Below are 16584 nucleotides of genomic sequence, written 5' to 3' on the forward strand. Positions count from 1 at the left end.
TCCTACACCTTAAATCGTACAGTCAGATCGCTCAAAATGTAAAAGGTAGTATCAGAAACGATAAAGGGAAATAGACAGAAGGTTTGGCCCAAATTGATGAAGAAGCCACTGCAGAAAACCGCATCAGAGCCTTGGGCAAGACAACAAAAAAGCTAACCCAAAGCAGAAGTTCCTCCTCCCTGCCAATAAGAAATGCTGACGCAATGCTTGTCACACAAGCAGAGCCTCAGCAAGACGTTTGGACCCTATTCTACAAAGATATGTATGATTAACAAAATGATCGCACAAATCATAAGCAGAAGACTTTCAGCGGTGCTGCAACCAGAGCTCAAGCAGGAACAGGCGGGCTTCAGAGCGAAACATTCATGCATCGATCACATCAACGGTCTCCGAGTTATCGTTGAACATTCAGTTGAGTGGACAATCCCGCCTCGTCTTTATATACTTCCAAAATAGCGTTCGATAATTTATATCACGGCGCTATTCGTAACGCCCTCAAGTGCAAAGGGATTCCATCGGAATTAATTCAACTCGTCGAGGCACTTAACACGGACGCAAAGACAAAATCAAAATATTAGTAGGTGTACGACAAGGATGTGTTCTCTCACCACTTCTCTTTAACACCGTTTTAGTCATCGTTCTCATGAAACACGCCCCGTCATCAGGAGCCGGTACGAGTATTACCTGGAGACTGTAAGGTCGCTTAGCGGATCTTAACTATGCAGATGACATCTGTCTTCTGTCCCACAACTATCTTGAAGATTCGAGCAGTGCGAGAAGCAGCTGAAAAGGCCGGACTGAAAATCAAGATCCAGAAAACCAAAGTTATGCGTATAAACACAAGAAATACGAGGATGTGCAATCGTTCTTGCTTTTAGGTAGCGATAAATCGGTCTTTGGAGGTTCGAGCGATGATATCAAAAGCCGAATAGAAAAAAATGTGGTGGCATTTGGCTCTCTACAAACAATTTGGAACACATTACACATTTCACGATACACAAAACTGCGAATTTTTAACTCCAATGTAAAGTCGAATTTACTTTATTGTTGTGAAACATAGAATATAATGCAAGGAAGCCGCCCCAGACGTGGAAAACCACCGAATACCTGGAGACGACTACTGGAGTCAGAAACCCGCACCAGGCCTTAACAATCGCGCTGTTAGTTCTGCCTTTTCCAGACTGGATAAAGAAGCAAAGTGAATAGGTCTGGTTGTGAACTAGGACAAAACGAAATACCTCATATCATCAATCAAACAGTCGGCCCACTCGCGTATCGGCACCAGGTCACTGTTGACGTTTATGATTTCAAGGTTGTAAAAGGCTTCGTATATTTGGGAACCCGCATTAACACCGACAAGAATGTCAGCATTGAAGTCCAACGGAGAATCTCTCTTTCCAGCAAGTGCTACTTTGGACTAAGTAGGCAACTGACTAGTAAAGTCCTATCTCGACTAACAAAACTGACACTCTATAAGGCTCTCATCATGGCCGTCCTAATGTGTGGCGCAGAAGCGTGGACGAAGACAACATTCGATGAGGCGTCACTTGAGGTGTTAAAGAGAAAGATTCTGCGAGATTGGACCTTTGATTGGTGATGGTGAATATCGCAAGCGATGGAACAATGAGCTGTATGAGCTTTACAACGACATAGACATTGCACAGAGATCAAGCACAATGGATACAAAGGATCCGGCTTTGAAAGTATTCGATGCGGTACCAGCTGGTGGTAGCAGAGAAAGAGAAAGTCCTCCTCTACGTTGGAAAGACCAGATGGAGAAGGACTCTGCTCCACTTGGTGTGCCCAACTGGCGCCGGTTAGCGCAAAAAAGAAACAACTGACGCGTTTTGTTAAACTCAGCCAAAATCGCGTAAGCGGTTATCGCGCCAATCAGAAAGAAAATAAGGTAACAGATCACAAAAAACTGATCGATCGATCGAGAGTTGTAAGGGAATTTATGCCAGAACGACAAATTATCTCGGTGCAACGTACGCCGTTCTCACTTGATTTACTAACCTGCGACTATTAACTAATTTCAAAACTATATTTGGCGATAAAAGGAGTTGGTCATGAAGCGTTTGAAGTCATTCAAGCCGCTGTGAGCAACATCGTAGAAAACATTCTCAAAAAGGACGGAGTAGGCAGCTCGTTTTATAACTTGGAAAAGCGCGTACGCTTTTGTTCGGTCTGTGGCCGAGCTCTCCATCCTATTTGTGGTGTGCGTCTTGATGTTGTTCCACAAAATTTTATAGCGAAACGTAATTGAATAGAAGGCTCGTTGCCATATCCATGTCTTTAAAATAGCGAGGTTTAATTAACTTTTATAAAAAAAATTGTTTATACATAGTAAATCTGGCGCTGAAAAAAATCAACTTAATGCTCACAGCCCTAAAATTACAAATAAAATATTCATACCTTGCCCTAAAAATATTCATAATAGTAAAATTCTCCATCTAACATCGAATTTTTCCACACCTCGCTCACTGCACGCACTACTACTACCTGTTAACACCCTAACAACCCCCAATCAACGCTGTAAAAATAAAACATTTGGCATTCATTTAAAACAACTTTTAATAATATCACAAACAATTCCCACAGGAGCTGCAGCCTTCGCCTTTAACTGCCTTTAAATTTTTCATATTCATATTTACATACTTACATACCTACGAATACACATTACATGAACTCCTCGCACCCTATTACTGCTGGCGGTGTCGTCTGCTCGTTGTCGATATTGATGAGACTCATAACGCTCAAGTAAGCAGCGCTAGACTCGCATCGCTACCAACTCTATGAGTGCGCTGCTGAAAAAGAGACAATCAACTCAGCCCACATTAATTACCATTTCCCTGCCAAATACGCGCGCCTACTGTCTTTCGCTGCACTTGAAATCTCGCCACATTTATCGCTTCAGCCTCTTGTCGATGATTCATCCCCGACCTGCCGAGTGCAGTTAGCAGCCAACAGCAGCAGCATAAGGATGTAAGGACGTCGAAATACTCGCAATGTAAAAGGTGTGTGAATGAGTTGGAATGTGTGTATGTATGTATGTATGTATGGCAGCAATGTAACAAATGTGTCTGCGTATCTGCTTCTCAGCAACGATTTTCAATGGCATATGGAGTGGCTATAAATCCTCAGCACTGTATTCGACAACTTCGAAAAAAAAAATACTCACAGTTTCATTCGTATTACTACTGCGAGCAGCACTCACTCTCTTGCCAATGTCGTTCGTATTGTTTTCATGCATTTGTTATTGTGAGTTGATATCGCTTTTATTATTGTTATTGCTGCTGACACTGCTGCTGATGATGATCTACGGCAAATTTATGCAAATATCGAAAATTCGATAAATTCCATTTGTGTTCGGCTGTTAGTACTGTTTGATTTGTTTTCCTTTTGTTTCGCGTAAATAATAAATGGGTGATTAACTAAAAGGGATAGGCGAGAGTGACAGGGTCTAGTGAGTTTTAGCACTTTGTTTTTATGTTTTCTATAAAGTGAAAATAACTCAAGTAACTAAGTATTTTAAGTATTAGAGAAAAAATTTACAAGTTATCTGAAAGTTATATTTCCTAAGATAATATACTGCTGGTTCACTCCATAAAAAATGTATGAGCTGACTAAACTTCATACCGTGAAAAATTGTTTGCTGTTGTTATTTTAACAGCTTACAGATCTCTAATTAGTGCATTCGAGCCATCAGTCATCTAGAGGTAAACACAGGAAGCAGGCTATTTCGAAAGGTTGGGATAAGGGCCAAGTGAGAGAAGTGTCAGATGAGTAGGTTTAAGTGGGCATAAGAAGAAGTGGTTAGTGGCGCGCGGTGTCCCATCAGACGTATGTTGAGTATATTGGGGTCAATTCTGCGTAGTTAGGAGTTTAACTCACTACAGCTGCCAGCTCAGTAAACTAAGTAAAAATGTTTACCCATGCGGAGTGTTGTTCAGTAATTACCAGTAGTTGGTTTCGATTCACCAACCACCTTGCAAGTAGTGGCAAAAATTTCTCACTACTTATATCGAAGGTTTTTAGGAGCATGAAAACTATCGATATCGATAACTATGGTTTGACAGGGTTTTGGCAAATCATCATTATTATAATAAAAAAATCATTCTAACAGTATTTCTGTTTTGTATTATCGTTTCAAGTTCTCAAACTCTTAAAAAAAATTACAATATTTGGAAGCACTCGTTTAAGCAAGTCGCTTGCGAGCTTCTCTTCTTTGACCGAGTTTAACAAAGCGCGTGTTCGACACACCAAGTGAAACCAAGTCCTTCTCCACCTGTTCTTTCCAACGCAGAGGAGGTCTTCCTCTTCATCTGCTACCGCCAGCTGCTAACGCATCGAATACTTTCAGAGACGGAGCAATTGTACTCGTATCCATTCTAACGACATGACCTAACCAACGAAGCCGCTGGATCTTTATTCGTTGCGCTATGTCTATGTCGCCGTAAAGCTCATGCACCTCATCGCTCCATCGTCTACGATACTTGCCATCACTAACGTGCAATAGACTACAAATCTGCCGCAGAATCTTTCTCTCAAACACTCAAAGGGACGCCTCATCGGATGTGGTCATCGTCCAGCTATTTTTTCAATTATTTCGTAATTTTTTGTCAGAAAACTAAAAAAACAGATTTTTAGAGTGTAAAATTCAAAACCGCGCCATATTGTCAATTTTTTTTTGCTTTAGTAGAGGACATAGCTACAATCATATTGATTAATATTTTTTTTTGGTTTTTGTGTCTCCGATAAATAGAAGAGCCAAAATGGACAACACCGTCCAGGTCCAATTTAGGGAGGGTCAACTTCAGCGCCTTTTTTTAAATTATTAAAATTAAAAATTTGTTCCTTTTCATTTTTGTATGCAAAATAAGTTAAATAAAAAGCCTAAAAAATTAAAAAATTTAAATATCGTTCTTAATTTTTTTTGTAGAAAAAAAAAATCCTGAAAATACCCTAAATTTTCGAGCTCTAAACCACCGGGAACCTTTAGTGGAGACTCGTAGGTAACAAAATCTTTCAACTGAACGAACCACTTTGAGTGGGAACACTTTTTAACATAGATGGAGTCGAAGACCCGTCGAATATCAGGATAAGGCAACGCTTGAAAATTGCTTCAAGCTGAAGAAAGTGATATCGAGTGCTTTTTAGCTGCGTGAGAACTATCGAACTGTGTCGACATTTCCGCTCAGTAATGTTTGGCAAGTCATTATGAATGATTTAACGCCAGAACAACGCCTGCAAGTTCGGGAAATTTATTTTGAAAAAAAATGAATTCCCAAATTTCACAGAGCGAAGTGTTAAAAAGGCGCCGATATATCGATGCATCGTCTTTTTCAATTTGTTGGCCTTTGTCCTTCGGCTTAGTGGAAACTTTTACGTAAAGATCTTGGCTTAGAGGTCTATAATCCTTCTTTAATTCTTACACGAGCCTTATAAGAATTAAAGAATTGAAGAATTGATACCAAATGACCATCGGTTACATCACATTTTGCTGATTGGGCTCTTTTAGATTTATTATTTAGATTTATTGGAAAAAGTAGTCAAAAGTAGCAGTCATTGGACTAATCGAATGGACCATGTGACTCGGACATAATTTCATATTCAAAAAATTTAGGTCATGAAATTATCTACAAGTCACTCCAGCAGCTTTGCAGTGAAGAACAACAGTAAGTGGAGTCTAACTATATGACTGCTGGTTGCTTGCCAATACTCTATAGGATCTCTCTATTCCTAAAACTTTAGCTTGCAAGCTAACTAGGAAAGTTAGGTAGTCGGAATGGGCGTGAGACTTCTGGCACTACAGGAAATACTTTGGGTATGAAATCCTCCTCATTTGCACTACAACTTCTCAATTATCTTCTCAAAGAAGGTTTTACATTAAACTTTTGCCTAAAATATGTGTCTTCTTCTTGATTGACGGGATAGAACGAAGAAAATGTAGCATTTGATTATTTATAATTTGTGGAACAAAATCAAGGCACCATAAATTGGGGGAGGAACCCGAACAAACACATAAAAAACGATGTTCCCTACAATTACGATCATATTTGCGTCTAATCTTTAAAGGGCTACGCTTTATCAAGATGAGTCTACCTTAAAAATAGGCAGACTGACTTCTGGATTCGAATGCGTAATGATCTCATCCAATGAATTTCTTTATATCTCAGCTTCCGGATTAAGAACCATTTGTCTATCACAAAGCTTTTGAAAAGCTATAATACTTTGTATCCTAGTCTAGGTTCAGCAACCTGCTGATAGCTCACACAACCTCATTGTAGTGCTCATTATTAGCAGATACTCTCAAGAAAGGTTAATGGTTGAATTTTTTTCAGACAGCTTTCGATGCCAAATGAATCGGACCCCAAATTCTATAGTATCATCTAAAGGCTTTCACACTTCTTATGCACAAAAAACGAAACAAAAAAAAAAAAAACAGAGAAACAAAGACGCTATCAAGCAAACAGTTTCCTAATAGATCCACTTAAAGTAATCGCCAGAGAAAACGAAAGTTGAAAAGAAGCACAACCAGCCGCAACAGAAGGTAGTCCAAAAATTGTGTTACCTAACGCATAGCCAAGTGCAAAGGCCAATGCACCCCTAAGTAGTTTGAAGAAAACAACCAAGCATTCTTACAATGCGCCAAATTTCCGCAAATGCACTCAAAACACTTGAAGTGCAAGAAAAGAAAATAGAAGAAACAGTAGCTGCAACGGAAAGGATCAGCAAGGATCATAAGCCGCTGCATTAACAAGCAGTCAAAACAGGAAGAAGTGAAAGGAATATAAGAAGAAGAAAAAAAAAACAAAAGAGAAAATTGCGCCGATGTGTCAGAGGTCAGTGAAGGCAGCACAGCGTGCATTGCACACGCGTATTACAAAAGCAAAAACAAAAACAAAGTAACAACAAGCATATGCGAAAAAATCGCAACAACAACAGCAGCAAGAGGGTGAAAGGCGCAAAAAGGTGAAGAGTTGCGCCGCACCACGGCACGGCTTTCGTGAAAGTGACAATAGCAGCAACAATTTTTTACTTTTTTTTGTTATGCAAGCTTTGTTGTTGTATTGGCAATTATTGCGGCTGCTGTTATTGCTAGCGTTGTAATAATTACATTTGCCACAACAACAAGCGCAGCTCGATTACATGGGGTTGCATTTTTGCACGCGCTCTTTCGCATTTATTTATGACTACGAGTATGTATGCAGATGTGTGCGTGTGTGTGTATGTAACAGCGCCGATAAATGTCCTTGCATCCTTGTAAAATGATATATGCACGCCACAGAAAGCAGTTTATTTACATTGTTTCGCAATTTAATGATAATTGCGAATTCGCACTGTGCACACACACAAGCAAGCATGCGAATACATATACGAGTATAGAACTCTCACACATGCAAATGATATGATATTTCGGTAAATTACCATGAGCAAGAACTACTCTGGAAGGAAGGGTAAATTTTGAGGTGTATCAGTTGTTGTTGAGTTCGATTAGCGCTTAAGGCCGCTTAAGCTCAGTTTCATTGGTGAACGGAGGAAGGAGAGTAGGTATTCTGCGTATTTTTGCTTACATGAGTGCAATTATAATGCTACAATGGGTGCTTAGCTCATGTAATTCGTCGTAAACAATTATAAAACACTTGTCATTTGGCGCATGTTCGATGTCAAAATTTTTGCAATTGTGTGGTTGCTTTAATTTGTGACTAAGCCTAGTGAAAACTGATCAATAAATACTCATATACGGGGTGCTAAAAAGGAGTGTAAAATATTTAAGCAGCTGATAGGTTGCATTAAACAAAGTAAAAAGGTTTAAGCCTTTAAATTCTCGGTGCTACTTTTATGCATCATCATCATCATATTGGTATTACAGGCCGGCGTGGACCATTGCCTCTTCTACAACACGCCTCCATTCTTCGCGACAGCCCGCTTTCGCTCTATGTTGTGAGATTCTCATCTTTCACATATCGTCTTATACGTCTTGCAGCCGTCGTCACCTTGGGTGAGGCCGCCCTTGCTCCTTTAGGCTTTGCTTCAAAAACTTGTTTGGTCGCTCTTTCGCTGCTCATTCTTAGGACGTATCCATACCACCGTAATCTCTGAGACTTTATAAACCGCCTTACATTTTGGCGCGCGATTAAAGCAGTAAACTCGTGGTTATACCGTATACGGTATGTACCATCTTCTAATCGTATAAGGCCGAATATTTTTCTGAGATTTTTTTTTTTAATTGCAGTTAAATTCACGTTATTTTATAGCCGTAAGTGAGAACCGGTCTTATTATAAGTGTATATTTGAAGCTTTTGTTCGTTTGATATCAATGAAGACTTTACAAGTTTGATATGGCCAAAGTATGCTGTGTTAGCTGCCCGAATTCGGTCTTGTATTGATAAATCCAATTCCTTGTTTATACTGAGTACTGCGCCTAAGTATTTAAACTCTTGCATGAGCTCATAAAAATATAACATGAAATAATCGGGTCATGTTTTTAACCATTTGTTCTTTTATGTAGAAGAAGGCCTGCCGGTCTTGTAGCTTGCACTAGCCGCATGAAAGCGTTCTGGAAAGCCTCCCTATTTCTCGCAAGAATTACAATGGCGTCAGCGTATGCGCATATTTGTGTCGATTTATAAAATATTATACCACTTTAATCTATTTCGTTTTTTGCTGAAAGCAGTGTTAAATTAAGCAAACGCGTTGGCAGGATTTCATTTCGAATTCGACACATATTTCGCCATGCATAATTTTTTTAGCGTTTGTGTGTATAAGACTCATATTCAACAAATTTATGTAATTTTGTGATATACCTAGTATTTTTGCGTAATAATCGATATATTTTGTGTTGATTTCATCAAGCGCTTGTTTAAAGTCTATAAAGAAACAGTGTAGATTAATGTTGAACTCATTACATTTTTCGAATATCTGCGGCATAAGAAATCATTGAAATGTTGTCGATCGTCCGATTCTAAAACCGTATTGATAATCTCTAACGATGTCTTCTGCATACACATTTAGCTTCTCATACAGGATATTTGCTAGAATTTTGTAGCTTACGTTGAGAAGGGCTATCCTTCTTTAATTTGTTGTTGTTTAAACTTGTATACCATTCTTCAGGCATGGTTTCTGCTCTTCAAATTTGAAATATTACCTCTTGTTTCTATCTTATCAACCATTTTCCGTCATATTTTATCAGCTCTGCATTTGTACAGTCTTCATCACCTGACTTGTAGTTTTTCAGCTTCCCTATTGCTCTTTTCATGTCATTAAAATCGAGATCTTCTAGCATATTTTGTACTGTGCATACAGTACCATTAGGCACATCATCTTCATTATTATAGTGAATTAATGGGCTCCGTTCCACTTCCAGATGTTTAGCACTTCATTTCTTTCGCTCACTAAATGACCATTTTTGTTCTTGCAAGCCATCAATATCGGCTGAAATTGGATCGTGTATTTCTTTATCCTGCGGTGCATAGATCTTATTTGTTGCTGTAAAAATCTTGCTCTATGATAGTACTTCCCTTTTCATTTAACCTGTTTTCTTCTTTTTTATAATTTTTTTGGCTTCTTTTCTTCTGCCTTTATATTTTTGAAGGTTTCTTCGAGTACTGTTTTCGCGGCAGGCTTTTCTTGCTTCATTCTTTGCTTTACTGAGCTCCATGCATTCTGCATCATGCTATTCGTTGGTAATAACATCTTTTTGGCCGATGGTTTCGTTTGTAGGGCTTCCTTAGGGCCTTACTATTTTGACGTTATATCTGCTTCTATCAAAATTTCGTTGATATAACCTAGTTTACGCTCAACCTTTTCATGATAGTTTTTTTGTAGATTCATTCGTGTTGTTGCTTTTATGCAACAACGCAAAACTCGCTCTTAATTTAATTTTCTTCTAAACCAAGGTATATTAGTAAAGTTTGCTAGATACTGGCATGTACTCCAGTGATGTCAGACATTGTCAGTCAAATTTCACACAAAAATTGTACAAAATCTCACATCGTAAAAAAACTCACACAAATTCCCAAAGAATTGAAAACACATTACTAGCTTATTCAATAAATATTGTGACTCGATAAGAGAGGGCCCTTGCTACTAGCATAAGTTCTATATTTTTTCTTATGTAAAAAGTAACCATGCGATGTTTTTTGGCTGTATTTAAAAAAAAAAGTGAAAAACTTTGATTCTTCTTGTGGATTATTTTTATTTGGTCTTTTAATTTTTTTTACATCAAGTCGAGAATATCATGTCATGTAAATGGCCGCCGCCACAGTTGATTGCCATTTGAGCCCTTTTTATGGCATTTTCCATCACTTTGGCCAAAACTTCCAGCGATAGGTCCTCACATACTTGACGGATATTGTCTTTAAGAGCTGCAAGAGTCTGAGGCTTGTTGACATGAACCCGCGACTTCAAAAAGCCCCACAAAAAGAAGTCTGGAGCGGTCAAATCAGGTGATCTTGCTGGCCAGTGCAAATCGCCAAAACGGGAGATTAGGCGCCCGGGAAATGCATCCTTCAGCATATCGGTTGTGACACGTGCAGTGTGTGCCGTTGCACCGTCCTGTTGGAACCACATGTTTTCCTATCCCAATTCATCAAGTTGCGGCAAAAAGAACTCGTAGATCATTGCTCTGTAGCGCTCACCATTCACAGTAACCGTTTGGCCCGCGACGTCTTCGAAGAAAAAAGGTCCAATGACTCCTCCAGCGAAAAGAGCACACCATACAGTGACTTTGAGCGGGTGTAATGGCTCTTCGTGGGTTACACGCGGATTTTCAATGCCCCAGAAGCGCAAATTTTGCTTATTAACGTACCCGCTAAGATGGAAATGGGCCTCCTCACTCATGATTATTTTTGATGAAAAATCATCTTCCTCTTGGTGGTGAAGGATGGCTTGAGCGTATGTTAGACGCGATTGGCGGTCAGCAGCTAACAGCTGATGCACCGTCTGGACTTTGTACGGAAACATCTTCAAATCTGGTACCAAAATTCGCTGTAAAGACCGTCGACTGATACCCATTTGCGTAGCACGTCGTCTGGTGGATGTCGACGGCGCTTCCATGACATCCTCGGCTACAGCAGCAATATTCTCTGCAGAACGGCTACTCCGGGGTCTGCCACGCCTGTCAGCGTCTCGTGTTGTGCTAGTATCTTCGAGGCGAGCGGCTAAACGTCGCAGTGTTTCACCAGTAGGCGTTGGACGGCGAGGAAATCTGCGACGAAATTCACGTTGTGCCAAAGTCACCGACCGATTATTGGTCAAATAAATAGTCAGCAATATTCCGCGTTCTGGAGCAGTGTAGCGCAACATTGTTTATTTACGTGTATTTCGCATGTGTTTACTACACAAATGTCAAAACAGAACTGACATTAGGGGCCAATCGCAAAATTTATAAATAGTATTTTCTGATAGGAGGATTACTTTAGCGCCACCTGTTATGTGAAGTTTCACTTCAATCTGTCAATTCATTCTCTGATTACAGGCCATTTACTCGTCACGACTCATCACGATATTTTTTACAATGGAAAAAATCAAGTATCGGGCAGTGATTCAGTTCTTATTTTTGGAAGGTTTAAAAGCAAACGAGATTTATGAATGAATGTTGAAAGTGTATAATGACTTTTCGCCATCAACTAGTACAGTAGAAAGATGGGTTGCTAAGTTTAAACATGGTCGCACAAGCCTTGAAGAGGGTCCACGTCAAGCAAATCCAAAAATAGCAACAACACCAGAAATCGTAGAAAAAATGCAGGATATCGTATTGAAGAATCGTCGAGAGACTGAAAGAGATTTAGTAGAAGCCATAGGCTTTTCATTGGGCAGTGTGAGCAACTCACAGTTGACTGAAGTATTGAGTTTCAAAAAGCTGTATGCATAATGAGTGCTGCATTCGCTCGCAATGGAACAAAAACACATTTGATTCCGACTTTCGACTTTCTCAGCAACATTTATAGTGTTTTCGAAAGCATAAAGCGGATTTTGTGCCTCGATTCATTGCTTTGGATAAGACTTGGGTCTATCACCATGAGCCCTAATCAAAGCAAGAGGCTAAAGAGTGGTGTGAACCTGGTTATTCTGCTCCGAAACGAGTTCGTGTCCAGAAATCGACCAAGAAGGTGTTCAGTTTTTTGAGATGCGAAAGGAGTTTTATTTGTGGATTAACGTAATTTTTTAGGCCGGCTAAAGAAAAAAAAAATTGCAAAAAGACCAGTTGGGCGAAAGAAAAGCTTTATTTTTCTTCAGGACATTGCACGTTCCACAAGAGCATTTTGACAACGGCTAAAACCCATAAATTAAAGTTTGAATTGTTGGAGCATTCACCGTATTCACCAATATTGGCCCCTAGCATCTTCCATCTGCCTCAAGACCTACAAAAATGCATGCGTGGAAAGTGTTTTTCTTCAAATTATGAGGTCATAACAGCTGTGGAAGCGTATTTTGCAGGCCTTCCCAATTCTCACTTCAGAGATGGAATTCATAAATTGGTATCTCGTTGGAAGGAGTGTATTGATGTGCAGGGAGACTAAACTCAATATTAATAAAGAGCATTTCAAACCATAAAGTTGTGTTTTGCTTAACGAACGCAAAATTTATTAAACAACCTGAAATGGTACTTAATAAAACCCTCAGCAGCATTGAAATTGAAAACAATCTTTTCTGGCCATTTGAGATGATACTAGATTTCGAGGAAGGTGATTCTCCATCACGAGATTGCTTCCGATTTTAGTGACGATAAATCGAGTCGCAGCACTCAATCCATATGGGGTCCCAGTGGTCTTGAACTTGAAAATTAACAATAAAAAAGGAAAAACGATATTTAAATTTTTTAGGCTTTTAATTTAACTTATTTTACATACAAAAATGAAAAAAAAAAGTTTATTTAATAATTTAAAAAATGGCGCTGAAGTTGACTCCCCCGAAAAAATGGGCCTAGACGGTGTTGTCCGTTTTGACTCTTCTATTTATCTGAAACACAAAAACCAAAAAAATTATTAACCAGTATGACTGTAGCCATGTCCCGTACTGGAATAAAAAAAATATAAAAAATTGGCAAAATGGCGCCTTTTTGAGTTTGACTATCTAAAAATCCGGGTTTTTTCAGTTTTTTAATCACAAAAATACGAATTAATTGAAATAATAATATGATTTTAGTACAGGCGATAGCCATTGATGTTGTGAGCAACATATTAAAATTTCAGACGCTTCGGTTGAGTTTAAAGTTTTGAGTGTGGCCGCATGACGACTCTGACTCTACCTGCTAAAACGGCTGCAAAATCGAAAATACTGTGAATCCCCTTTCAAAAATTTAGCGGTATATTCTTAAAAACCTATACTTCGAAATATTGAAAAAACAAAAAATCTATTTTTTGAAAATTCTAGACCACCGGGACCCCTTAGGCTACCATTAACATAACAGCAGACGAAGTCTAATGATTATTGTAGTTGTAGTTGGCAAGCGACTGGATCATCTAGAAGCAAAATGCAATGATGCGGCAACGAGAGTACAGCGTTGGCTCAGCAATGCAGGTCTAGAGCTGGCAGCCCAAAAAACGGAGGCAGTGTTGATGAGAAGTGCTCGGAAGAAAAAGGCGATCATGAAACTATCAGTTGGTGGACACGAGATACTCTCAATGGAGGCAATAAAATACCTAGGAGTAATGATCGACACGAGATTGAGCTTTAAGCAACATCTAGCAGCAGTTAATAACAAAGCAGCGGCGGTAATGGGCGCTCTCACAAAAATACTATCGAATATAGGTCGTCCACAAGGGGAGAGAAGGAAATTAGTATCAACAGTCGTGGACTCAATCATACTCTATGCGGCACCGGTATGGGCAGAAGCAAAGAACATTCACATGCGTCACCTCACAGGTGGAGTGCATTACGGGTTTCATGTGCATATAGAACGGTATCAGACGATGCAATATGTGTTGTAGCCGGAAAATTGCCAGTTGATATTCAAGCAAGAGAGCTTCGCCGCCTCCATAGTGAGCAAGGAGCTAAACCAACGGCAACAGAAAAAGCCATCGAACGAGAGCGATCTTTGTATGAGTGGCAAAGAAGATGGGAAGAGTCACTTAAAGGGCGCTGGACGTACAAATTAATATCACATCTCGAGCAGTGGGTAAAAAGAAAGCATGGTGAAACTGATTATTACCTTACGCAGATACTCACCGGTCATGGCTGCTTTATGGAATATCTCCACCGCTTTCAGCTGGCAGAAAGCCCATTCTGCCCAAGCTGTCCTAATGCAATCGAAAGCGCGGAACACGTGGCTTTTCATTGTGATCGCTTCGCACGAGAACGTGCAATACTTGAAAGGGTTTTGGGACACTCAGCTAGTCCTAATGACATCGTACAGGTCTTGTGCTCATCTAGTGCTAAATGGGTGGCGGTTCGAGCGTTTGCTGAAAAAATTGTGCTACGACTCCAATTCATCGAATGGGAGCGCAAGACCCAGCAACAGCAGCTACAGTTGCAATTACGAAATGGAGATGAACTGTTTCCGGACAGAATGACGACAAACACAGCCACTTGAGTCAATCACTCACAATAATATCCGACAGAAGACAAGACGATAGTTCATAAATACTGCGCTATCGCAAATTTTCCGATGTTCCATTTCCTCCAGAACCACGTATGAAAACAGTGGGGGGAGTGGACACCATCGCTGACGAAGGATCTCCATACGTCCACAAGAGAAGGACCTGGACGCAGGTACCTGGTTGTGTCAATAGACATAAACGCGGCTCCACCTTGATGAAATGTTTACAGCGGTCCTAGGGTGGAAATCAGCCGAGGAGGAGGAATGTTAAAGTGTTAGCGGGAGCATGCCCCACATACCACTGGTGCGACGGCGCCTTTGATGATGTTTCTGACATTTTGATTTTAACCTCCTACCCAAAAATAAGAACAAAAAAAAAAAAAAAACAGTCTAATGATTTTGATGCATCAGCCTCAAAAACCATTTCTGATATCAAGTTTCTAAGTATAATAGTGAAGCAAAGCGGTCCGCCCGCTGATAGTGAACGTGAATACGACAAAATATCTTCCCTCTTCGGTGGTCAATGGGTAAAATTTGTATGTAAATATATACAAGAATGTGTGTTTATACGAGTATGTACGCATATATGGATGTGTATTTCTATACATATAAGTAATTGAATATGCAAGCTTTTTTCAAACTGTTCGAGCAGCTTGCGCAATTCACTGATTGCAATTAATTTTTATAATTTGCTATTCTTCACGTTTTTTTTTTTGTTTTTTGTGAAACCTATACGTACTTATCTAGATATACTATATAAGTGCTTTGCATTTGTATATGCCAACGGCGGCAACAACCAACCACCTTGACAATCAGACACCTTTGCTCATTAAAAGCATACCAACAAAGTGCTAAGGACGATCGATGGCAGGATATGTGCGCACAGCAGGCCTTGATGCAAAGCACCCTTTAGGCGAGCATACTTCTACATACATACGACCATATATGTATATTTTCATACACACACTAATACATATGCACATGAGCGATTGCTATTTCAGTGTATCCCCTTTCTCGGCAGCCCCTTTGCCACCGGCCAACACTTTGCAATGCACCAAGAAATATTACTTATTTGTGACTGCAGGCGCTAAGAACCACAAGCATGCAGTGAGTGGCCTTGCATGTAAACAAACGTATACATACCTATGAATGTGTGAATGTATATGCATTTGTTTATTTATTCGTATGTTTGCATGTATTCATTATCCTTTTTTGCATACCTTTCAACAGCGTCACCTTACAATCGTTCGAAGTGCGAGTATTTGGCGGCGGTAGCGCCTACCAAAGTTGCCACACAGCTTGGCTACCTCTGAAGTGCTACACACACATACACACACACTCGCATTCAGTACTATTAACACCACCCCGCTGCTGTCTCCTTCCTTGCGGCAAACGCCTCTTCGGCCTTTACTCACTCAACACATCTGCGTCTTCGTTTGCGGCCTGCAGTTTGGCCCATTTCGTAATACTGCGTGTAGGGGTTGTCTTGGTAGAACAAAATTTTAATTCAAATTGTAATAATAATAACAATAATGCAGAAGAAAATATAGAAGCAAACAAGAAAACGAAAAAAAAAACGCTGGCACACAGCAATCATTGGCGCTGTCGATCGACTGGCTTGCTTGCTGGCTGCTTGGCACCTTTCGCTATGCTTCGGAAGGACATGCAGCTGCCTAGCGGAAGCAATACACACACACACACACTTACAAATCTACATACCTCTTATGGTATTGTCGTTGTGTTGCCGGCAGTTTCGATTTCATTTGAATTTCTCGTCCGAGTTTTGCGTGGCATATCAAAGCGTCTTAGCGGTTCTTGGCATTCTACGGCAAAGGAAAATTAAAAATACAGTCAACTAATTTATGCAAAATACGAGTATGCAATGGCTAGATGTGGTGCGGCAGCAATGAAGTTGCTTAGAACCGAGAAATTGGCGTGCAATGTGTTGATATTTGATTTCGTTTTTTTTCACCGTAAAATTCAATAGCTGCGAAGGGGTTTGATTGTAAGAAGAATTAATTGAAAGTAGAAGAAAATAG

The sequence above is a fragment of the Anastrepha ludens genome, chromosome 3 (genome assembly GCF_028408465.1).
Source record: "Anastrepha ludens isolate Willacy chromosome 3, idAnaLude1.1, whole genome shotgun sequence".
NCBI classification, from domain to species: Eukaryota; Metazoa; Arthropoda; class Insecta; order Diptera; family Tephritidae; genus Anastrepha; species Anastrepha ludens.